Raw genomic sequence first — 24,459 nt, forward strand, 5'->3', positions numbered from 1 at the left:
TAGTTTTACAGTTTGATCTAAGTTTGGCCTAAGTTTGAGAGAGAGCGATAAAGGGGAAGGTCTCCGCCTCGATCATCTCTCTGTCCGTGGTGACAGATGTAGGAAAATGTGTACAATCTGTAGTTTGAGCAACAGCCCTCCAGCCAGCGAAAATCCACTGGCTGAAGCTAAACATGTGGGCTGCCCCCTAATAGTCAACTAAACGTGAGTCAACCAGGAGGGTCATTCGTCTGCAAGATTTCATTGGTCGCTTAGTCGCAGAAAAAAAAAAGTGAAACTCCATTATTAGGAGCTGTGCCTTGTCAAAATAAAACAAAACCTATATGACTGGACCATGTGGGAATTTACTTTGAAAGGACAGACACAGGAAGTGTCCACGCTCAGCAGTCAGACAGGAGTCAGGTTAATTTCCAGGGCTGGTACCTGCGGTTATTCCACAGGCTAGTTAATAACATGTCGGGCAGGAAATCCAAAGTGTGGGATCATTTTGAGAAGGTGAAGGACGAACCCAAGGTGATATGTAAACTCATCTTCATTGGTCGACTACAAACATGACGTATCATCTGAAACATGGAAGTAGCTACATGCCCATTAGCCCACAGCGTCATTAACAGGCGGCTCGCTCAGTGTGTGACGTGCACTTGTAGATAAAATATATTAATAATATATTAATGAAGGTTCATTACTACGGTTTATTAGTACGGTTAATCATTTCCTGAGCTTAAAAAAGTATGGTACCTAAATCTATTCTAACCTTAACCATAGCATTTGGCAGATCACAAAAGGGGTCACATAAATCATTAAGTAATAATCATTTGTAACAGTTTTGGAAGGCACTGACAAATGCTCACATCCTGCTGAATGGAGAATCAGAACCAAACAACACTGACATGGTTTGCTTTCAAGGCAAAAATAATGTATTTTGTCATTCTGTTTTCAGGTCAAATAGATTCAAGACGGGAGTCTGAGTGTCCCACTTCCAAATGCTTAAAACTAATCAAAGGGCACTTTGTGAATTAACATTTGTCCAACCAATGAGCTGAGACCACTTTGCTGTGGGTGGCCCAATCAGGTGCATGTACTCAAAACAACAATGCTTTTAAGGTCACTGAAGCAGGCAAACCTCTCCACCAGGATGAGATTTCAATTCATTGCAACATCACTTTGATTTGAACAAAAAGGTACTTTGATGTATAGATCAAAATAAAACATTTCGAAGGGGAGCACACAAAGTTACGAGGGGGTCTTTTTAAACATTACATCAAATTTCATCAAAAAAGTCAGACAGCTGAAACGTACCCAGGTGCAGCGATATACAGGATCAAATACAGGCTGAATTCAAGCTGCAAAATTGGAATAATCAGGGCTCCAGAGTAAGGCTGCACAATTAATCGATACAAAGGCGAAATAACAATACGGCCAAGTGCAGGACCTTCAATTTTTATGATGAAGGTAAAATGTGTCGCAACAAACCGTTATAAATGAAGCACTGTGGTGTTACAGAGGTGTCCCAGCCTACAAATCAGATTTCAAATGTAAGGGAACATGCTTGTTTGGTACTGACTAGAGATGTCATGATTACTTGATTTCACTATTAAAGGGCCAGTGTGTGAAATGGGTTGAAAACAGTGACATCAGTGGTCAAATTCTAGATTGCAGGGCTCACTCGCTCACCCCTCCCGTCGGTTAAATGACGGTGGCCTCGTAGGGACAAAAAGCCTTGCGCACAAGTTTTCCAGGAGTAGGTCTATCTAGCAACGAGGTGAATGTTTATTTACAAATCTAAACCATGTTACGATATTGTAATGAATCCCTCACGAGCAGGAGACCAGAGGAGCGTTCGGGAAAAAGGCCTGTTTATTTGAGCACTCCAAAAACTCCGGTAACACTCCAGGGGGTAAAAGACTCCGTCCCAAACTCTGACTCTTCTAGCGTAACAGATACACTTCACCCCCTCCCCTCTCTGCTCCACCAATCTCCAGCCCGCACACTGACTGACAGCGTAGCCTGTAAACAGAGCTCAGCTGTTTATTTAGCCTAGCAATATCTCCGGATTATAGTAGCTGCAATGGACGACTTTGAACGCGATTTTGAAGAGTTTCTTGTAGCGGACACAGATCCAGAGCCATACCTGTTTGAGCCGGAGCATACAGATGAGGAACTCCATGTGTTTGATGCTGAGCGGGCGAGAACAGAGGCTGAATGCACAGAATGGGATTCGGTGCTACTGCTACCATCGTTGGGGAGATATATCATCAGGAGGAAAAGCGCCGCAGAGAGTGCATCACAAGGAGTGAAGTTGCTTCTTCTTTTCCTCGCAGATGACGGTTCGGGTTCATTCTCTCCTGTTGCGTGGTAAATGTGGTCCATTCGCAAACTTTATAACTAAAAAAACTTTTCACTTCTCTCTATCGACAAACTACTATCACTCTCTGCTGTTTCCTCCTCCTTCTTCCTTCCTTCCACTGTCTTCTTTGTTTTATTTATACACGCGAAACGTGTTCTCTGGCTGGCTGGATTGTCTGCTCGAGCTGCCTTACATACACGGCGGCGCAAGATGGCGACCTCTCTAAAGCAAGGCCCTTGATATATATATACAGTACAGGCCAAAAGTTTGGACACACCTTCTCATTCAATGCGTTTTCTTTATTTTCATGACTATTTACATTGTAGATTCTCACTGAAGGCATCAAAACTATGAATGAACACATGTGGAGTTATGTACTTAACAAAAAAAGGTGAAATAACTGAAAACATGTTTTATATTCTAGTTTCTTCAAAATAGCCACCCTTTGCTCTGATTACTGCTTTGCACACTCTTGGCATTCTCTCCATGAGCTTCAAGAGGTAGTCACCTGAAATGGTTTCCACTTCACAGGTGTGCCTTATCAGGGTTAATTAGTGAAATTTCTTGCTTTATCAATGGGGTTGGGACCATCAGTTGTGTTGTGCAGAAGTCAGGTTAATACACAGCCGACAGCCCTATTGGACAACTGTTAAAATTCATATTATGGCAAGAACCAATCAGCTAACTAAAGAAAAACCAGTGGCCATCATTACTTGAAGAAATGAAGGTCAGTCAGTCCGGAAAATTGCAAAAACTTTAAATGTGTCCCCAAGTGGAGTCGCAAAAACCATCAAGCGCTACAACAAAACTGGCACACATGAGGACCGACCCAGGAAAGGAAGACCAAGAGTCACCTCTGCTTCTGAGGATAAGTTCATCCGAGTCACCAGCCTCAGAAATCGCAAGTTAACAGCAGCTCAGATCAGAGACCAGATGAATGCCACACAGAGTTCTAGCAGCAGACCCATCTCTAGAACAACTGTTAAGAGGAGACTGCGCCAATCAGGCCTTCATGGTCAAATAGCTGCTAGGAAACCACTGCTAAGGAGAGGCAACAAGCAGAAGAGATTTGTTTGGGCCAAGAAACACAAGGAATGGACATTAGACCAGTGGAAATCTGTGCTTTGGTCTGATGAGTCCAAATTTGAGATCTTTGGTTCCAACTGCCGTGTCTTTGTGAGACGCAGAAAAGGTGAACGGATGGATTCCACATGCCTGGTTCCCACTGTGAAGCATGGAGGAGGAGGTGTGATGGTGTGGGGGTGTTTTGCTGGTGACACTGTTGGGGATTTATTCAAAATTGAAGGCACACTGAACCAGCATGGCTACCACAGCATCCTGCAGCGACATGCCATCCCATCCGGTTTGCGTTTAGTTGGACGATCATTTATTTTTCAACAGGACAATGACCCCAAACACACCTCCAGGCTGTGTAAGGGCTATTTGACCAAGAAGGAGAGTGATGGAGTGCTGCGGCAGATGACCTGGCCTCCGCAGTCACCGGACCTGAACCCAATCGAGATGGTTTGGGGTGAGCTGGACCGCAGAGTGAAGGCAAAGGGGCCAACAAGTGCTAAACACCTCTGGGAACTCCTTCAAGACTGTTGGAAAACCATTTCAGGTGACTACCTCTTGAAGCTCATGGAGAGAATGCCAAGAGTGTGCAAAGCAGTAATCAGAGCAAAGGGTGGCTATTTTGAAGAAACTAGAATATAAAACATGTTTTCAGTTATTTCACCTTTTTTTGTTAAGTACATAACTCCACATGTGTTCATTCATAGTTTTGATGCCTTCAGTGAGAATCTACAATGTAAATAGTCATAAAAATAAAGAAAACGCATTGAATGAGAAGGTGTGTCCAAACTTTTGGCCTGTACTGTATGTATATATAAAAGCATAATTATAAGCCTACGAAAACCAAACGAATTTTATTTTATAGCGATTATATACTTATATAAACATATTAATGGGTAGAATATTCAGATTCAGATTCAGATTGACAATAAACCATGCCAAATATTACACACTGGCCCTTTAACCACGATTTTTAACCACGAACATGCCATGCCACAACATTTTTTGATGGACAGTTTTGCAGTTTGTGTGCACACAGCGTGAGGTCAAATCATTTTTTTTGTCGTCAGACTGTTTCAGTGTCAGTGTGCAATGTGGAAGATGTACGTAATGTCTTCTCAAGGTCCTCAGTCAGTGAACATTTAGCATTAGTATTACCTCCTTTTGCTTCCTCCCATCTGTGTTGAGTAAATGTTGGACTTGTCCTTCCAGCACTATGTCTGTTTCATTTATTATTAACACTGCATGAGATATGCTCTCAATTTATTTGTGTAATTGTAATTTAAAGAGAACAAAAAGACACGCACATCCTAGAAAAAACTTAGACTAGGTGATGGACCAGGACCACAAAGAGGCATGTAGTAAAGTGAGTCTGCACACTAGATACTGCTCCAAAGATTTATGTGATTATCACCACATGTAACGTTTCGGGCCCAGGCCCTTCATCAGACATGAAATTGTAATTTAAAGAAAAAAAAAAACCTTTGTTGCTATATTATTTTTGTTATGTTGGCATGGGAATAAATGAAACTTAAAGATCTATGGGATGCACGATATTGGATTTTTTGCTGATGTCCGATATGCCGACATACAACAACTTGTTGGCTGATAACCGATTCCAATGTCGATATATCCACCTTTTTCCCCACCTAATTTGAGTGATCATCAAGTCTCTTCTGTAGTGGAATTACATCATATTATACATACCCTTATCATGATAAGCAGATGGAGACATGAAATACAGTGATTTTCAATATATATAATATTCATTCTCCGTGCAAAATAAGAAAAAGCACGTTGGCCGATTCATTTTATTGACGAAATTGGCCAATATGGATGATGTACCGATATCATCAGCGTGTTGGCTTAATCCGATAATTAAGCTACTCTATCGTCATCATTTTCTTTTTACTTTTTCCAGTAATAATGAAAGGCAAAAATTACTATTCTCACTGAAATAGTCCTAGTACACCCCATCCACCCTGCTTTCTTTCACCTCCATTTCTAGACTCCGCCCATCACTGTCCCAGTCCAGCACTGAAGTCTTGGTCCATACATTCGTCACATCTCATATAGACTATTGTAACACAGTACTCTCTGGCCTTCTGACCAAACTCATCAGCAGATGTCAAATCATTCAAAACTCTGCTGCCCGGATCCTCACCCGCACCAAATCATCCGACCACATCACCCCCATTCTCATGCAAGTACACAGGCTCCCTGTTCAGTACCGGATTGATTACAAAAACCTTCAAAGCCCTCCACAACCTAGCCCCCACCGATCTCTCTGACCTCCTCCAGGAGTACACCCCATACCCGCTCCCTGCGCTTTTCCTCTGCTGGTCTCCTGACCATCCCCACCTCACGCCTCTGCACCATGGGTGCCAGGGCTCTCAGCTGCACTGCCCCCAGGCTCTGGAAGTCCCTACCTCCACACATTCAACAGCCTGACAGCATAACATCCTTCAAATCCCGTCTCAGAACCCACCTGTTCAAACTGGCCTATGCACTTTAACATTGACTGTACCCTCTGCACCCACCCAGTATCTTGCTCTGTATTTCATTTTAGGCTCTGTACAGTGACCTTGGGTATTTTGAAAGGCGCCTTTTAAATAAAATGTATTTTAGGGAGTCTTTTCACCTGACATTTATAACACTGATGCATGTAATGCAGAACCAAAGTTCACAAGAGCAAGCTCCACTCAAAAACTTTTTGGCTGTGCACCATTAGCAACATGTGCAGAAGTTAGCACAACAAGCGAATTGACGTGCCAGTCAGTCACACTATAGTGAACTCCAATGAAACAGCTGAACTGGAGGAACCGCCTGCGGATTCCTGGACAGTTACAACAGCACCACATTGACAGATGTTTATAAGACAAGGACAGTGTGTCGGTGTTGCTCCATCATAGAGTATGTGAATGGAAGCACGTCAACATGTTAACACACATTCGATTGCACCACCCACATGTGCCAATCACCAGGACTAGGAAAACACAAACCAGGGACTTCTGTTTCCCGCTGCTTTCAAGTACCCCTTAGACACAAAAGCAGAATGGACTGGAAAGAATACTGAAGCAACTGGCATTTACACTGGTATGTAGCCAAGGTGGAACTAACTGAAACACTCCTCCTAATGCACAAGTTTTATTTTTGATTGATTATTCTATTAATTTTGTACTTTCAATTTCATAAGAGATGCAAATGCAGGTAGATTTTCCATTTGGCAAGTAAATCTCAGAAGGCTTTCGCCACAATGACGGCTAAATAGTCATGTCATATCTATCACCTGATCCACAAACAGTCACTTGCTGCCAGTCTGCTGCTAGCTAGCATCGCACCCATATTTATAAAGCTAATAAAAGGCCTTGTAGTTTGATTCAAGACAGCAAACTCTTTATTGCCTCCCACATTGTCAGCGACAGCGTGTTAGCTTCACTCTTTCCGTTCTTACCTTTCACAGTAAAAGCCCTGGACATTCACACCGCATCACTGCTTACCAGAGGGGACTTATCTCATGCTGAGGCTGTGGTGGTGATGTGTTGTTCAATATATTAAAATCATTTTGCTCTGGCAAACATAAAACCTTATTATCACAATGAAATGTGCTGAAACAAAAGTATATATGACACAAAAAGGCAATTTATTATTTTGTAAAAAATACGCTTTGACGGTCGGTGGATTTTAATACAGAAGAATTTGAAATATTCGTTATTTTTATAAAGAAAATATTTACCTAAGTTGCCAGTGGGCAAAATGCTCCCTCAGTCCCCAGCAGGAGGATTATGTCTGTCCCTGAATTTACGTGCTGGTGCACCTAAATGAAAAAGTAAGGCGCACCAGTGCAACCAGTGTAAAAAAAAAAAAAAGTTAGTCTGGAGCTCCGAATAAACAAGATTTTTTACGATACACGCATGACCATCAATTATGTGGGACGGAATGACAGGGCTGATCAGCATCAATTACGCAACAGTTACTTTGCCAGGAGCTGAGATTTCAGACTTTAAAAGCTCCATTTTCAACCTGTGCTGCATGTAGTTATGATAAAACTACTGATCTCTGAGGGGGAGTTGCAAAACAAATCTGAATTAGTGTGTAAGGGAACAGAGCCAGGAATCAACTAGTGGGAAATAAAACAATAGACTCTAAAGAGGTTAATGAACAAATGCAGCCCACAATTTCAACATGTTACAAAGACTAAAATGGGAAAACAGTCATTAGCGTTTATGTCGCTCTCTCAGGGCGAACACAGTAAAAATACAAATACATAGAATCAACTGAAGGACTCCAACAATACAAAGTCACACTGTTTATGCTATGAAGGCAAACAAGGATTACTAGAGGTGAACTGCAGACAGTGTGAATGCATAAATAAACAGGCTGCTCTGTCATTAAGGCGCAGTGGGTATACTTTTTTCATTGATACAGCACTTTGTCATCACATTGAAGCTGTAAAGATTTTCTATTTACAAAGTTGGCTCTGTGCTGAGGTAATGGGAACGTTTGCAATCTATTGCTTCAATTTCTCTCGGGAATCCAATGAACAAGTCCCAGCGCACTCAATACGCACCACTCACTTTCATTCATTATTGGTAACTATAGTCAACTAATGTGAGTTACCTGCTGTTTGTTTTGAGATCTCTTCTGTGGCAAAAATGTGGAAAGCAGCCCGGGAGCGCTATAAAGATACATTATCTCTCTGATGTAGAAATATATCATTATAGGCCTTTTCATTGCTGTTCTGTTGCCAGGGGAACAGTTTGGCCCCTGTTTATTTCCTGTCAGCTAATGCATTAGCAAACATTATAACAGGAAATACAAAGGGGCCCATTTGGAATGTTTATGTTGTCAAGTTAGAACAGGTCTACGGAAAGCAAAGTGACTCACGGTCTCCAAACACTACTGCCCTTCCTCTCTGTGCAGCGTTTGATTCATTTGAGCAAAATGTTTTTGTTTGTGTCAAGACTGAGGTGTTGCAGTGCAGGTTATATTAAAACAGTTCAGCCAAGATATTTCTGTACCTATACTCACTATTCTGAGCGCATACATGCGTTCACACTAAGAGAAGTGGCAAATGTAGTGCCAACACATCCTCACTCGGACCCTGTCACATATCGACTCTTGGTCATGGACTTTCCATGTCGAGAGATGACATGCAAGGTACCCTGGGTGCTTTGGATGTTGGCATTCTGGGATGCAGTGTCAACTTCAGCCAGTTTAATTCATTGTCTGTTTTCAAAATACACTTCTGTTTCACATACAGTCTCTGTCAAAATAAACGCTCTACGTCAGTAAAACACCGCAAAGTGACGTTTTTTTTCCTTCAGCAACAAACACACATGGTTACGTTTAGCATACACACGCACATGAATGGGTTTAGGAAAAAAGAACAGGATTTGGCTGTACACTCGTACAGGAAGCAAACACCAACCTCCTGGGGGAAAGCTGGTGGTTGCTGGACCCATCCTACGGTGGCCAAGAGAGGTCACAACACCTGCCTGTGTTGTGAGGATGTGCAGCGTATGTGTTGCAAAATCGATGAATGTGTTTTCTGAATTTGGGGGTGTTTTCTTAATGTAGGTGCGTTGTGTGGATTTGCGTGTGTTGTGGAGTTTGCGTGTGTTGTGACCTCTCTCGGCCACCGTACCATACTCCACCACTCCCACCCATCCTACTCGGACTTTGACCACCTTGACTTTCGTTGTTATCCCGCTGCATTTCCCTTGACGCTGGGTGCTTTTAAACAGTAACTGCAGCCAGTCGCGTATCATGCTGATGTGAAAGGTGACACAACAGCTTTTTTTGTCTGTGTCTGACGCCAGAAGTCACTGACCAAGGGTTGGTTTTAGGTCAGTACTACGAGTACTGACCTAGTACTACCAGGATGGTGCACTCAGCTAATGGTCACAAAGTTCAATGGGTGCCATGTTGCCTAGCGGAAGGGGTGGGACCACAAACACATCTCAGACTTGTGAAATGGCGGCCAAGGAGACAACCACTGTGAACATGGAAGCATTGCGCAAATGTAATGCAATATACAGTACAGGCCAAAAGTTTGGACACACCTTCTCATTCAATGCGTTTTCTTTATTTTCATGACTATTTACATTGTAGATTCTCACTGAAGGCATCAAAACTATGAATGAACACATGTGGAGTTATGTACTTAACAAAAAAAGGTGAAATAACTGAAAACATGTTTTATATTCTAGTTTCTTCAAAATAGCCACCCTTTGCTCTAATTACTGCTTTGCACACTCTTGGCATTCTCTCCATGAGCTTCAAGAGGTAGTCACCTGAAATGGTTTTCCAACAGTCTTGAAGGAGTTCCCAGAGGTGTTTAGCACTTGTTGGCCCCTTTGCCTTCACTCTGCGGTCCAGCTCACCCCAAACCATCTGGATTGGGTTCAGGTCCGGTGACTGTGGAGGCCAGGTCATCTGCCGCAGCACTCCATCACTCTCCTTCTTGGTCAAATAGCCCTTACACAGCCTGGAGGTGTGTTTGAGGTCATTGTCCTGTTGAAAAATAAATGATTGTCCAACTAAACGCAAACCGGATGGGATGGCATGTCGCTGCAGGATGCTGTGGTAGCCATGCTGGTTCAGTGTGCCTTCAATTTTGAATAAATCCCCAACAGTGTCACCAGCAAAACACCCCCACACCATCACACCTCCTCCTCCATGCTTCACAGTGGGAACCAGGCATGTGGAATCCATCCGTTCACCTTTTCTGCGTCTCACAAAGACACGGCGGTTGGAACCAAAGATCTCAAATTTGGACTCATCAGACCAAAGCACAGATTTCCACTGGTCTAATGTCCATTCCTTGTGTTTCTTGGCCCAAACAAATCTCTTCTGCTTGTTGCCTCTCCTGAGCAGTGGTTTCCTAGCAGCTATTTGACCATGAAGGCCTGATTGGCGCAGTCTCCTCTTAACAGTTGTTCTAGAGATGGGTCTGCTGCTAGAACTCTGTGTGGCATTCATCTGGTCTCTGATCTGAGCTGCTGTTAACTTGCGATTTCTGAGGCTGGTGACTCAGATGAACTTATCCTCAGAAGCAGAGGTGACTCTTGGTCTTCCTTTCCTGGGTCGGTCCTCATGTGTGCCAGTTTCGTTGTAGTGCTTGATTGTTTTTGCGACTCCACTTGGGGACACATTTAAAGTTTCTGCAATTTTCCGGACTGACTGACCTTCATTTCTTAAAGTAATGATGGCCACTCATTTTTCTTTAGTTAGCTGATTGGTTCTTGCCATAATATGAATTTTAACAGTTGTCCAATAGGGCTGTCGGCTGTGTACTAACCTGACTTCTGCACAACACAACTGATGGTCCCAACCCCATTGATAAAGCAAGAAATTCCACTAATTAACCCTGATAAGGCACACCTGTGAAGTGGAAACCATTTCAGGTGACTACCTCTTGAAGCTCATCAAGAGAATGCCAAGAATGTGCAAAGCAGTAATCAGAGCAAAGGGTGGCTATTTTGAAGAAACTAGAATATAAAACATGTTTTCAGTTATTTCACCTTTTTTTGTTAAGTACATAACTCCACATGTGTTCATTCATAGTTTTGATGCCTTCAGTGAGAATCTACAATGTAAATAGTCATGAAAATAAAGAAAACACATTGAATGAGAAGGTGTGTCCAAACTTTTGGCCTGTACCGTATATTATACATGAGTATTTTTCACTGGTGTTAGAAAGAGGCCATGAGTTTGTTTACTGCATGAATAATTGTGTAGTAATTTGCTACCACAAACGACAACGCAAATGCTAATGCTAGCTTGCTACCTCACTAACAAAGGAACACTTTATCATTAGGCACTCATGTTACATGTGTTGTGGTCTAAGCTATATGATCCATGGATGTAAGCCACACATGGAGTTTAGGGAGCTTGGTGCAGGTCCCTGCTCACTCCGCAGCAAAATATGGGGACCAAAACATCACAGTGTACAACACACTGACTAGCAAAAAAAAAAGATTGCTCGACTTGCAATCTCAGTCGATTGAGGGATCTCCAACTGGACTTCAATCTCCGATTTAAAGGGGACAGCACAGTCAGCATCTCAACAAAAAGCACCCAGTCCACAGAACAACCCAATACAAGGTCATTTTAGAGTCAGCATTAATGTAAATGATACGATTGCTAGTTGAGAAGAAGGCCCACCAGCTGTGGGGTTTGCGCAGACTGAATTCAAGTTGCTCCAGCTGCTGACTAAAGGTTTTGCATATTTACTATTGCTCCTTAATAAAGCAAAAACAAGCACTGCATGACATATTCACAGGAAGAGGATGGTGTTGTTTTGATTAATTGATTATGTAATTTATCCCCCATCATCTCCACCATCATTGTTCTATATGCTCGCAGTGGAAGGAGAAAGCTATTGAAACCTCAGGCCCTCATTAGAGATAAAAGTAATGAGCTCACACACAGTTTGTTTACAGTAGTCCCGACAACATGAACTCTTGGTCTGATCACAGTCATGGATGCAGACAACACAGAGCTACAGATATAAATCCAGCTGTGCAATATCTACCATTAAACTAACTTCAACTCAATGCTCTTATCAAACTAAATTTAGCCTGGTGTCTGACCGGCAGCACAGCACTGACTTTCCAACTGACTGAGCCTTTTATCTCTATTTTCCCCACTAGTAAAAACTCAAAAGGTTTTTCTTTTTTCTGTCAATGTCAACTGCTGAGCTGAATCAGACGGATCGTGACGCATCTCCTCTCATGATCAATTTAGTTACTAGACGACGATCTAAACAGTCCACTCACTGCTTAAATATGTGCGTGTTTGAACGAGCATCTCTGCCCGTGTTCCCTAAAGCTAAATATATTTCTTTCTTTTTATTCCCCCGACATTAGTGGAGGTGCTCTTTATTTCAGGAGAGGCTGAGCATCTGTACTATGAAACGCTGCAGGAAATTTTGTTTTTAAAATGGAAGCGTATCCGTCCAGCGAGACAAACAAATGACAGACAACAAAAACAAGTTTAAAGAAATGCTACCAGTGTGAATTATCTCACTACCATGGTTTAATGAGACACATCTCTGTGGGCTGTATTTCAACAGCTAATAGGAACATTCTGCAAAAAGATTTTTTTGTATCATCCTGTTAAGGAGAACTGTGCATTTCCTCAGTGTCTTTGGAAATACATGTAGTTTGTGACTATTCAAGCAGAATACAATGTTGCTCCTATCTTATTATCAGGAGAGCATGACTCCATTATGCACTGCTGACAATTAAAGGAGCAGTGTGTAAGACTTAGGGGGATTTAATGGCATCTAGCCGTGAGGATAGAAGACTGCAACGAGCTGAAACTTCTCCCAGTTAGAATTCCTTCAGTATTCTTTGTTCTGGAGGTTTTAACCAGGCACCGAATTATCCGCAGAGATCTCTTCCTCTCCAAAACAAATGGACCAGGTGATTAAAACCACTAAAAACAATGAATAAAGCAGTTTCATGTTAGGTCACGTCACGTTACAGTTTCTCTGATGCTATTCAGCATGTCGGAGACAAGCCCCTGGCCCAACACGTTCAAATGTGTGTTCCTTTTTTCTGTGGTAACTTAAGATCCAGACATTTAGAAGTTTTTTTACCAGGAGCAAAATGATTAATCATCCTCTAAAAAAACAAACACACCCAGAGGAAAAACATTGAATAAAACAGTCTCACGTTAAAAATCAGTGTTTCTGTGTGCTCACTTTATTTCTGATTCAGAAATTCAAGACGTTTTAACCATGAGCCAAATTATGTGCAGGGGTCTCCTCCTCTCCAAAACAAACAGACCCAGTGATTGAAACCAGTAAAAACACTGAATAAAGCAGTGTTATGTTAGAAATCAGTTTCTCAACACTGTTTGGCATGTCAGAGACAGTCCACTAGCCTAGCATCCATTAATGTCTGCTCACCTTTTCCCTCTAAGAACTGAAGATCCAGACATTTAGGAGGTTTTAACCAGGAGCCAAATTATCCGCAGAGGTCTCCTCCTCTCCAAAACAAACAGATCTGGTGATTTAAACTGGTTACAACACTGAATAAAGCAGCTTCACGTTATCACATTAAGAAAAAAAAAAATCTATGTTTTTCTAATGCTGCTCGTGGCGGAGGGGGTGCTGACTGCGGTGTCCGACACCAAAACACGGAAATCCGTATGGCCCTATCTAGAGTGAGCATTTGGTTTGGCAGTTATAGGGTACTGTAGAAACATGGCAGAGTAACATGACGATCTCTGTCGACGACAACCTAGGGCTGGGCGGTATGACAAAATTTTCATATCACCGTTTTAAGAAAAAATCATATCGGTTTCACGGTATTTCATGGTATTTTGCTCAGGTTCAGCCAACTTGACATGCTGCAGTGTTGTGCTATGGCCTATTCAAGTGCCGGAATTTGTTATTTACCTGACAACGCCTGAACGCAACACACGCTCCGCTCCATTCATTTGGGCTCCACTGACTGCGTACGGAAGCGACACGTAGAGAAGCCAGCGGGGTTGTTTACCGTTTGACAAGCCGAGAGGCTGCATGTAGGCTGTATGAAATGTTAAAGCATTTTCCACCCAAGTTATTACATATATTTGAGTTAGTTTACTGTACTGTTTGTCATCTACTCGCTTTCAAATGTCCGCCACGGACATTTACTCAATGTCACGGATAAACATGGGTAAATGCATGAAAAAAAATCATCACATATCACCTCTGATAATGGTTTATTCATTTAAAAACACATTGTGCTCGTTTAGCACACTATTTCATGTAGTTTTTATCTGCTGGAGGGTCGCGTAGGGGAGCGTAGCGCGACAAAAATAGAAGAGCCGCGTAAAATAGAGAGTTGTCGCGCGACAGACGGGGGTTGTCGCGCCGCTCCCGTTGCCGGTGGAGCTGCTGATTAACAGGGGGGGCGAGCTGCTACGGGACTCGCGCTGCAGACGTGTCGCGCCGCTGATGTGCCCGGTGGAGCCTGGCCGTAACTGTCTCGGACTCGGGATGGGTCGTCTTCGGTCAGGAAAATGCGGCCCGAGCCGTGCTCTAGTGTGCTTACCTGTGTGTGTGCGCTTTGTGTGTGTGTGTGTGTGTGTGTGTGTGTGTGTGTGTGTGTGTGTGTGTGTGCGCGCGCATCGGGGCGAAACTCTGCCCTGCTATGTACAGTTGCTTTGCTTTCAGGACTGTATTACGGTATATGAAAAATTCATATCATAACGAAAATAAATACCGGTTTTCGGTACAAACCGGTATACCGCCCAGCCCTACGACAACCCACTCCCTAAGTAGATATAACCCACTCAGTCTATTGTAATGAAAACACAATAATTCTCATTTATAAGTAACAATACACAAAAGAAAACATACCTATATGATATTCCATTTCTGCCAATATATCCTACAAAATCCTTCACACTGGACCTTTGACATCTGATGATTTTGCAAAACAATTTTTTTTATCAGGGTGTCTACTTATATAACCAAGTCAAATTTAAGACTTTTTAAGACCTTTGAAATACCACCTTATATGAAATTTATGACCGAACCTGTAATGCAAATACACATTATATAGATATGTGTGTGTGTATGTGTGTGTGTTGGTGTGTGACACACATGTGAAAGTACTCTTTCCAAGTAAACACACTAATATTAGTTCAAAATGAACAGTGAAGAAAAATAACAATTGGGTGAGTTAACTTTAATGTGTTTAATGTAAAAAGAAAACAAAATCTCATCACCGTCATAAATGCTATTTATTATTGCAATTCTTCGGCCTGTCCAATGATTGCAAACAATCACTTGGTCTGTCAGGCTGGTGAAATTTTCATGGTGACCAAAAATACTTAAGGCCTCTGTGATTCTGAATTTAAGACTTTTTAAGGCCTTATATTAAGTAAACTTAATTTGAAACATTTTAAGACTTTTTAAAAAAGGACCTGTAGACACCCTGTATATCGGGTAACTGTGCATCATTTTCAGGAGATGATAGACAAAAGGAAAACACAACTATATTATATTTTGTTTCTGCCAATATATCCCCTAAGTCCTTCGCACTGGGCTTTTAACCCCAAATGAGAACATTTTGCAAAACGTGAAAATACATTGTTTGTTATGACCATTTGAGCAGAATACAGCTTTGCCCCTGTATCTTATTTCCAGCAGCCATGATTCCATTTTGCATTTCTCACGATTAAATTTTTTTTACTACGAACACCACATGGGGCCGCTTAACATTTGAAGCAATGTTTTTTAGAAGTCTGAAACATTGTTAAAACACATGTTCCTTTAAATTCCCTCTTAGTTTTGTTTTCATTCCACTTAGAAGCCTTATAGTCCTATTAGATTGCTTGCTTCTCTCCTCTCATCCAACAAAAAAGAATGGCTGATTGCTTTGGGGCAGACAAAGTCCCACAGAGTAGCTCAATTATTGACTTTGCTAAGTCAACCTTTAACGTACAAATCCTGCTCAGACTCTTGTCCTTATGGTGGCCGAGGGCCCACTGAAGGCACGCATTCAGCTCACAGTCCAGCAGACATTAATTCCTCTCAATCTTCACACTCAATTTAGTCTTGAATGTTCCTGCCAATATGGCTGAGCCTTGGAATTAGAAGTGGTAAATTATACAAATAACCCCTTAATAGCATGCCGTGCCCGAGAAAGAAGTGAACCCGCCAACGTGGCAGCGATTTGCAGCGTGGCAAGTGAAATGGAAGGGCAAGTCCAATCATGTACGTACATGTGCTCAGTGAGCAGACTATGGTGGGATAATGAGGATCGGTGCCCACAACACCCCAAGTATCCACAGTGTCTGTTTGTTTGTCATTATTTTAGGCTATCCGTCTTCACAAAGCAACAATGCAGTGTCTGTGGCAAGGAAAAATCAATTCAGCACTTCTGTTTGACCCCATGAGAAATATTATAGTACGAGAAGACAGATTTTTAAAAAAGGAAAATAAAATGTGGGTCAGGGTTTTACTATAAATTACTGCGGATACAGAAGAACAAGTGCATTTCAGCACCAGTCAGGATATCACCAGAATAATCTGCAGGAATCAGGATTTTAAGCAGTGGTTGCTTCAGTAATTTAAACGTCCAGTGTGTAGGAGTTTGGGTGATATATTGGCAGAAACTGAATTTAATATAAAAAGTTTTCTTTAGTATATAATCACTTGAAAATAAGACTTAATGTGTTATTGTTACCTGAGAATGAGCCATTTATGTCTTCATAGGGAGCGGGTCCTCACCTACGGAGATCACCATGCTGCCATGCCATGTTTCTACAGTAGCCCAGAAGGGACAAACCAAACAGATACAGCCAATTGGGTTTTTGTATCACACACCATAACTAGAAAAGCAGTCAGAGAGTGCAGACCTCCGCCAAGTCGGTGATATTCCCTCCCCCTCTGCATCAGATTTTGCAACCTGCATCACAATTAGGTTATTTGCATCACTATCATTATTAGGTTATATATGCCTTCACCATGGAGACACTGTGGTGTATTTATTTCGTTTATATTTTGTACCAACACAGAATATAATATGTTTTTTTGTATTTTTCACTTTCTTTTTTCCCAACACAGAACATTAATTTCAACTTAAGAATTACAACAATATTTAGCAAGTAGAACAAGACGTGCTTCCAGCTATTTTCACCGTCTTTAGAAATTGGAATTGCTGCTGAGGCTGTCAGACGATGGACTTTATTTATTATTTTATCCACTTTGCTTCAACCGATCACCACCAATTTTATCTGTTTCATCTGTTCCTTGTCCCATTATCCACCTTTCCTGAAAATTTCATAAAAATCCATTCATAACTTTTTGAGTTATTTTGCAGACAAACAGACTAACACCGGTGAAAACATAACCTCCTTGGTGGAGGTAATTAGCAGCCCCTTTGCTACAAGCAGCGTTGGAAAAACACATGAAACTGCTTTATTCAGGGTTTTTACCAGTGTAAATCACCTGGGGTCTCATTTATAAAACAGTGCGTATGATCCATACTAAAAATGTACGTACGAACAAAAGCCAAGATTGACGTGCAGCAAAAAATATTTGACAATTTCTACAATCAGGCTTCCACCACCATCTGCGTTGCCCAAAAGTGTTTGTAAGCATGGGTCAAAGTTTCTCCCATCAAGTCTGTCTTTATAGATCACAACTTTTGCATACGCCTCTTTCAGGCCTCGTTTTGTGCGTATGCAATTTTTATAAATGAGACCTCGGGTCTCCTAAAACCTCCTACATGTCTGGATCTCAGGTTATCAGAAAACAAAGGTGAGTACACATTAGTGGGTGCTGGGCTAGCCATGATTCCCACAAAATTAAAATATAAATTAAAATTAGCAAACTTTCCTTTTTTGTGTGTCTCCCTTTGTGTCATTCTGTGTCCCCTCTCTGGTTTCTGAGCTTGATTATGGAGGTGGATAACTGACTCGTCAATCCGATCAGAGCTGATCAAGTCAGGTCAATGGATGACAGTAACAACTGCTACAGAAGCAAGTTAAAGTGGAAGCAAGAACCACTGCAATGAATGGTGAAGCATAACTACCACTGCACCTGATGTTCTGCTGCTCCATCTGTACCGAGAGTACGCTCTGCGCCCCGAGAGTTTGGTGTGTTAAATAACCAAATTGTATATATAGTCCAACAGTACACCTAATGAACATTCCAGCTCTAACATAGGAAATCAATGTGGCACCAGATGTTAGTATTGTGTGTGGGAAACCCTGGCTTGCGACTTGCCTCCGACAAGCTTAAGTGTGCCATTAAAAAAACACTGATGGGTGACGTGAAACTGCTTTATTCAGTGTTTATACCAGTTTAAATCAACAGGCCTGTTGTTTATGAGAAGACGGGACCTCTGTGGATAATTCTCCTCACAGTAAAAACCTCCTGAACATCTGGATCAGAAATAAGATGATGTTAAGTTATCAGAAAAAAAGGTGAGCACACATTAGCAGGTGTAACATGAAACTGCCTTATTCAGTGTTTTTAACAGTTTTAATCATCTGGTCCTTTTGTTTTGGAGAGGAGGAGACCTCTGTGGATAATTTGGCTCGCGGTAAAAACCTCCTGAACAATGAACACTGAAGAAACTCTACCAGGGAGAAGTTTTAGCTGGTTGCAATCTGTAATCCTCACCTCTAGATGCCACTAATGTCCCCTAAATCATACAAACAGCTTCTTTAAATTGTCCCTTAGAGTTGCTAAAGAAAACTAAATGAGTCATATTATTAATTTTCTAGATGTATAACTATTTTCAGCAGCCAACTCACGTAGAACAGATTTATTATGTGAACGAGGAGTATGTTCGGAGTTGATATGTGGTGTTATACTCTGAGCTCGTCATTCCCAGCCAGCAAACACCAACCTCAGCACAGCAGCAACTGGGGAGTGATGATAATAAACTGCCCCCAGGGGAACTTAGACTCTGAGCCTACAGGTGGATGCTGGGGTGAAGGTGGGGTTTATAAAATGCTACAAGAGAGCGGCGGCAGGAGCAGGTTTCTGCAGCAGCATTACAGCAGAGTTAGCAAATTGGCCGACGGCGTCAACCACCGTGTTGCCATTCCCTGCTGGGCACGTTACACCACGAGGGGAATATAGTTTTTAGTGAATTGAGATGGATGAATCTACACCCAGCAATCCACCGGATATGCCGCAGCAGCAGCAGCAGGCTTAGACACATCAGCTACGCAGCAGATAATTAGGAATTTATACATATTAAAATCACAAGACCTGAAGCTTGGAGCAGACAATCTCCTCATATCAAATAAAGCGATAAGCAGATGACCATCAGCACAGATACAAGGTTAACAATGAAGGAAGCAGCAGTGTTCAACACGGGAGCTCAGCAGTTTAGATGTAATTATGATAAGAAGAATAGTATGGAAATACACCATGAGCCCATTTCACTGAGTTAAAAAGCATCTATACTGGTCACTGAATATGATGTATGTGAAGAAATTAAGCAGGTTCAGTTTTCAATGAAGCACATATTAATTATGATCATGGACTGTGGCTAAAACAACAGTTATGTTTACATCATTAAAGGCATTAAATTTTAGGTTTCAATGAGTAAACCATCCCAAAACAACAGCAACAACCAGTTTAGGCTGAAATATGCACAAAACCACTTGTACCCATGGATAGATTACTGAACGAGCCCACCAGGCACAAGCCCAGGGCCACAAAGTGTCAAAGGCTCCCCCGGGCCTTCACCTGTAAAATGTCACCCAAATCACCACATACTGACAGGGAAGAGACTCAGAGTGACCACAAAAAATGCAAATGAGCTGCAGAGACACAACACAGGCAAAACAACCACAAAGAGATGCAAACTGCCACAAATACCCCTTTTCCATCTAAATATGAGCTACAAACTACAGACAGACAGTAGACAAGTATGCCTGTCTGTCTTTTTTTTTACTGGTGTGTCACATTGAAAATCAAAGAGAGGCCGTAAATCAGGTTAGTAAACAGCAGAAAGCAGCACAGAGGTCAGTAAAAAAAATGTTACAGTGGTTACTTCTTTTTATATATATATATATATATATATATATATATATATCAATTACGCTGTCTGTCTTTCAATTTTGTGCCAACTAATTTGGATCGATGTTCAAGCGCTGCTTGGATGGACACAGATAAAGGGGCAAAAATGAGGGTGTTCACCTGGGCGTTGTGTTCCAATCACTGTAGATCGGAGTAGAAGCCTATAAATACCTGTAACTACTGCAGAGTCACTTGACCCCAAGTGAATGCTGACTGTAACCTTTCCTATTGCATACAAAAGCCAGATGTTGGCAGGTGTTAGTGGGGTTTTGTGCACTACAAAGGGGCTAAAGAGACACAAAACAACCAAAAAACCCACACAAAATTACATCAAAGAGACACAAGACAATTACAAATACTCCTTTTCCACCATGATTAGTGCAGTTTACAGGTTTTCTAAACACAGTAAAACTAGTTAAATATTGGCAGTAGACTAGAACCGTTTACAGGGCTCTGCAGTAGATGAGTATGCCTTTCTGTCTTTTTTTTTACTGGTGTGTCACATTCAACATCACAGAGGGGCCAGAAATCAGGTTAGTAAACAGTAAAAAGCTAGCCTGGAAATCCAGACTCAAATCTAGAAAGATTTTGAGTCTGGCCCTCACCGATACACCCTTCCTACCCAAGGGGCGCCACTAACTGAGGCATATTAAATGCCGCCGCACATAATTGGATAGCACAACAGCCAATCAGAGCAAAAAACAAGGTGACGTATTCATTGCACTAATCCCCATTTGTTTGCCGAACGGTGGAGCTAACTGATATATTATGCTTTTGCCATATCCCGTCTGCAAAACGGCAAAAACGTCCTTCCTGGAAACGAAGGCTTCTAGGGCAGTCTTCTGTTCCTCTCTCAAGAAAAAAGATAAGTGTGGTTGGCTTAGCGTTTCTTCCAAAGCTAAACTGAATGGACGCAGTCCTTCAGCAGCTGCCATCTTGGCTGTTTACTTTTTGACTCCTACGGCGCAGCGCTGTCGTCATCATGTTGTGCCCACCCAGAGCCCGCCTCTGTCACATAGACTGATCTGATTGGTCCGATGGCGATTCACCAGGCTCTGCTTGTCAGGGCCAGATCCCCGTGCAGAGCAAATTCGAATTTGCTGCGCGGGTCAACTGGATTTCCAGGTTGGTAAAAAGCAGCATGGAGGCCAGTAAAGTAATGTTACGGTGGTTACTTCCTTTAATATATCTCTTAATTACGCTGTCTCTCTTTCAAACTCAGTGCTGACTAATTTGGATCGATGTTTGAGCGCTGGAGACAGATGATATTTTGTGGTGGCACCTTATTGCATCCCATCGTAAATAGTAAAAATTAGTTGGTTCACCTGGGTGTTGCATTTTTGTTAACATGTTAAACTATGTCACTTGTTTTGCTGCAGTTCTATTTTTCTTAAATATATAGATAAATATTTCATATATACATTCATTATCATTAATTCTTATTATTATTATTATTATCATCATTATCTTTTCTTTTACTAATTTGTCAAGAATATTGTTATCGCAAAAACACCCTGTAATATCACCCACCCCTAATTTCTATCACTGCCAAACAGAGCCAGAGCCAATGAATATCCATAACTACTGCAAAGTCACTTGTCCTAGTTTAAATGCTGATTGTAACCTTTCCCATTACATACAAAAGCCAGATGTTGGCAGGTGTTAGTGGGGTTTTGTGCAGTGGGAAGGGGCTAAAGAAACACAAAACGACCAAAAAACGACAAATAATTACCTAAAAAAAGACACAACATGACCACAAAGTCTGTGTGTTTTGCTCTTGTGTTGGAAGGGTGGTGGGGCCTTTTGCATATGTGCTCAGGGGTCCACTGTCTCACAATCCGCCCATGCCTCTACCCCTAACATATTTCATTACAGGATGAGGAGATAATGATGCACATTCTAAACAACAAACAAAAGAAAAATAAGCTCAACAAGTTCCACAATAAATAACAATGCAAATGCTGCACAGACAGACAGAAAGCAGAAGGACAGATATTACTGGCAGCCAGCAGATAAAGCAGGTAACTGTGTATTTAATATCTGCAGAAGAAGAAAAACTTACCTTGATGGAGCGATGCAGAAACACAGAGAGGCTCTTTCTGAAGAGGTGCTGCTGTAGTAAACTCCACAGCAGGACATGAAAACTCCCCACGGTGCTGAACTGTCCCAAAAAGCCGACGGCTCCACTGCTGATATCACAAACATAACTCATAACTGAACCTGTGCTGCAGCACAAACATCACTGTTCCTCTAAAACGCCGTCCTGAAGCCACGTTAACGGACACTCTGCAGGTTAGCCTGTTTATGATATGCTACATGAACAACAGCGGTGAGCACAACACAGCTGCTAATTAGCAACACACCTACACCTGGTAGAGATTACGTCACGCACTTTAAAAACCCGCCGCCATGATGAAAAGGGTGCGTTTGATATGTGACCCACAGCGGGGTAGGGATCACGTTCCTCCTTGACCTCGCAATTAAAACTTAAGTGTAACTTAAGTAAAAACCTGAGGGTCAACGTATTAGCTTTACTGCTGCTTTCAGCCTCACCTCACTGTCTTACTGCGCCATCCTCAGGGACTGTTCGTTACTTGTAGGGGGTAGGGGTGGTGCAAAAAGGGGGAGGCATGTCAAATCATTTTTTAAGCACTTGGGCTGTTTGTTGTTTTGGCTTAAGGGAGGGGCCTACACGTTTAAATGGTTGCATTTTATATTAATTTTACTGTCAATTTTTTAAGAAGAAGTGACACCATTTGGTAAAAACAGATATTATCATTGGATTTTCAAATTACCAACAGTCCTTGAACACACCATGTGCAACACACTTCCATCAGGAAAAAAAAAAACAACCAAATCTAAAGGCCCGTTTCCTCTGAAGAAGTTCTTGGTACTATTTGGGGGGCAGGAACTACTACAGAAACGTCCTCTCGCTCGGCCCTCTCAACCGCCGTGTCTCCACTGAGAGAGCGGAGTAGGAGGAAGGTTCCTGTAAAGTTACCGGGCTCTGGATGTGACGTAATCGTTGCACGACCATTTTGACCGGGGCGACGTAGGGACGAAGTTAGCTGTTAGCCGTTAGCGGTGTCTGTATTAACTCAATAAACGGTCAGTGAAAAAAAAATTTTTTCCAGCGGATGTCTTAGTTACAACATGATTGAGCTAACTGGAGTAGTTTCATGTTGTATCCAACAACAGGAGGCTTTAAACAGATGACGTCCTGATGTTAGCTTTGCTGCTGCTGTTAGCTGTCCCTGTTAGCTGATGCTTTCTAGACATTGTGATTTCCCAAAACTGAATAAATGTCACATATAGCAACATAAAACTGCTTTGCTAGCTCAATCATGTTGTAACTAAGATATCTGCTGGAAAAAATATTTTTTTCATGGACCATATATTGAGTTAATGAGTTAATACGGACACCAATAAAGGCTAACAGCTAACGGTTAGCCCAGCTAATCTACGATAACCATAGTAATTACAAAACGTCACATCCCGCCTTGAGTATATCCAATCAGCACCAAGTAATCCCCAAGCCCAGCCAGGAGTCTCTCGGGCCGTTCTGACTACCTACTCCGAAGCAGGGACTTAGCCCCTGTAAAAGTTCCACCTGCGGTAGAGACACGCACCAAGGGCCCCGGCCCCGTAAAATTACCCTGAAGTTCCTGCGGTGGAAACGGGCCTTAAATGCTTGTGTGTTCCCTTTTATCATTCTGTGTCCCCTCTTTAAATTCAGAGATTTTCATGTGTCTGTAAATGCAGCGCAGGCGGAGCTCTCCATGACCTCTTTATTTCTGCAGCGGATAATCAATATATCGAACTATTTAGAGCTTATCAGATTAGAGGAGCAGTTGCTGCGAGTGAATGCAAACGTTTTGACCCAGCAGAGTGACCGGGTAAGTTTCAGGTGTGCTCTGTGCTACTACAGCATGGTGTATGATTACATCTTCAACTTTTTAAGTTTTAAATTTCAAATGTCAAAGAGTGAGTTAAACATCTAATAACCAATTTACTGAGTATGGAAAACATTTGTAGCCTCAGTGCGGGTCGAAAAAAAAAATAATTAAAAAGAGAAGTTCTGCCTCAGCCACCCCCATCGTCTGATGAGTAAAAACAGTCCCTTAATAAACCTTTCAGTCTGTTTTCCTTTTCCCCTAGATTAAAGTGGAGCTCAAGTGGACCTGATTGCTGATTGAATTTTGAATACTGTTACATTAAATGTAAAGACTGCTAAGCACATTGACACAATAATATTATGTACATTTAGTGCAGGGGTACTGAATTTACTTTTGCAAAAATGACGTGGCCAGGGGTTAGTTAGAAAACAAACATTAATATTTATCAGTAGCCTATATGATAAATAAATTGCCTGTTGTCGACCTCTGGATGTTTGCTGTCCTCACTCATCTTTGAACCCACATTTTAAAGGTTCTACTAAATAATCTTTTTCTCATATCATGACGACAATATAAAACAAAGTGCATTCAAT

At 41.8% G+C, this 24,459-nt stretch overlaps 1 long non-coding RNA gene across 1 annotated transcript in view; it reads right to left on the bottom strand.

Annotated features, from left to right (window-relative positions):
• LOC117269339 (uncharacterized) overlaps positions 1–22,298 on the bottom strand; it is a 37,009-nt gene extending 14,711 nt beyond the window's left edge. The window contains exon 1 of the long non-coding RNA XR_004502731.2: positions 22,033–22,298. This is a non-coding gene — a long non-coding RNA (uncharacterized LOC117269339). The remainder of the gene's footprint in view (positions 1–22,032) is intronic.
• Between the last annotated feature and the right edge of the window lie 2,161 nt (positions 22,299–24,459).

Source organism: Epinephelus lanceolatus, chromosome 2, assembly GCF_041903045.1.
Source record: "Epinephelus lanceolatus isolate andai-2023 chromosome 2, ASM4190304v1, whole genome shotgun sequence".
Taxonomy (NCBI): domain Eukaryota; kingdom Metazoa; phylum Chordata; class Actinopteri; order Perciformes; family Serranidae; genus Epinephelus; species Epinephelus lanceolatus.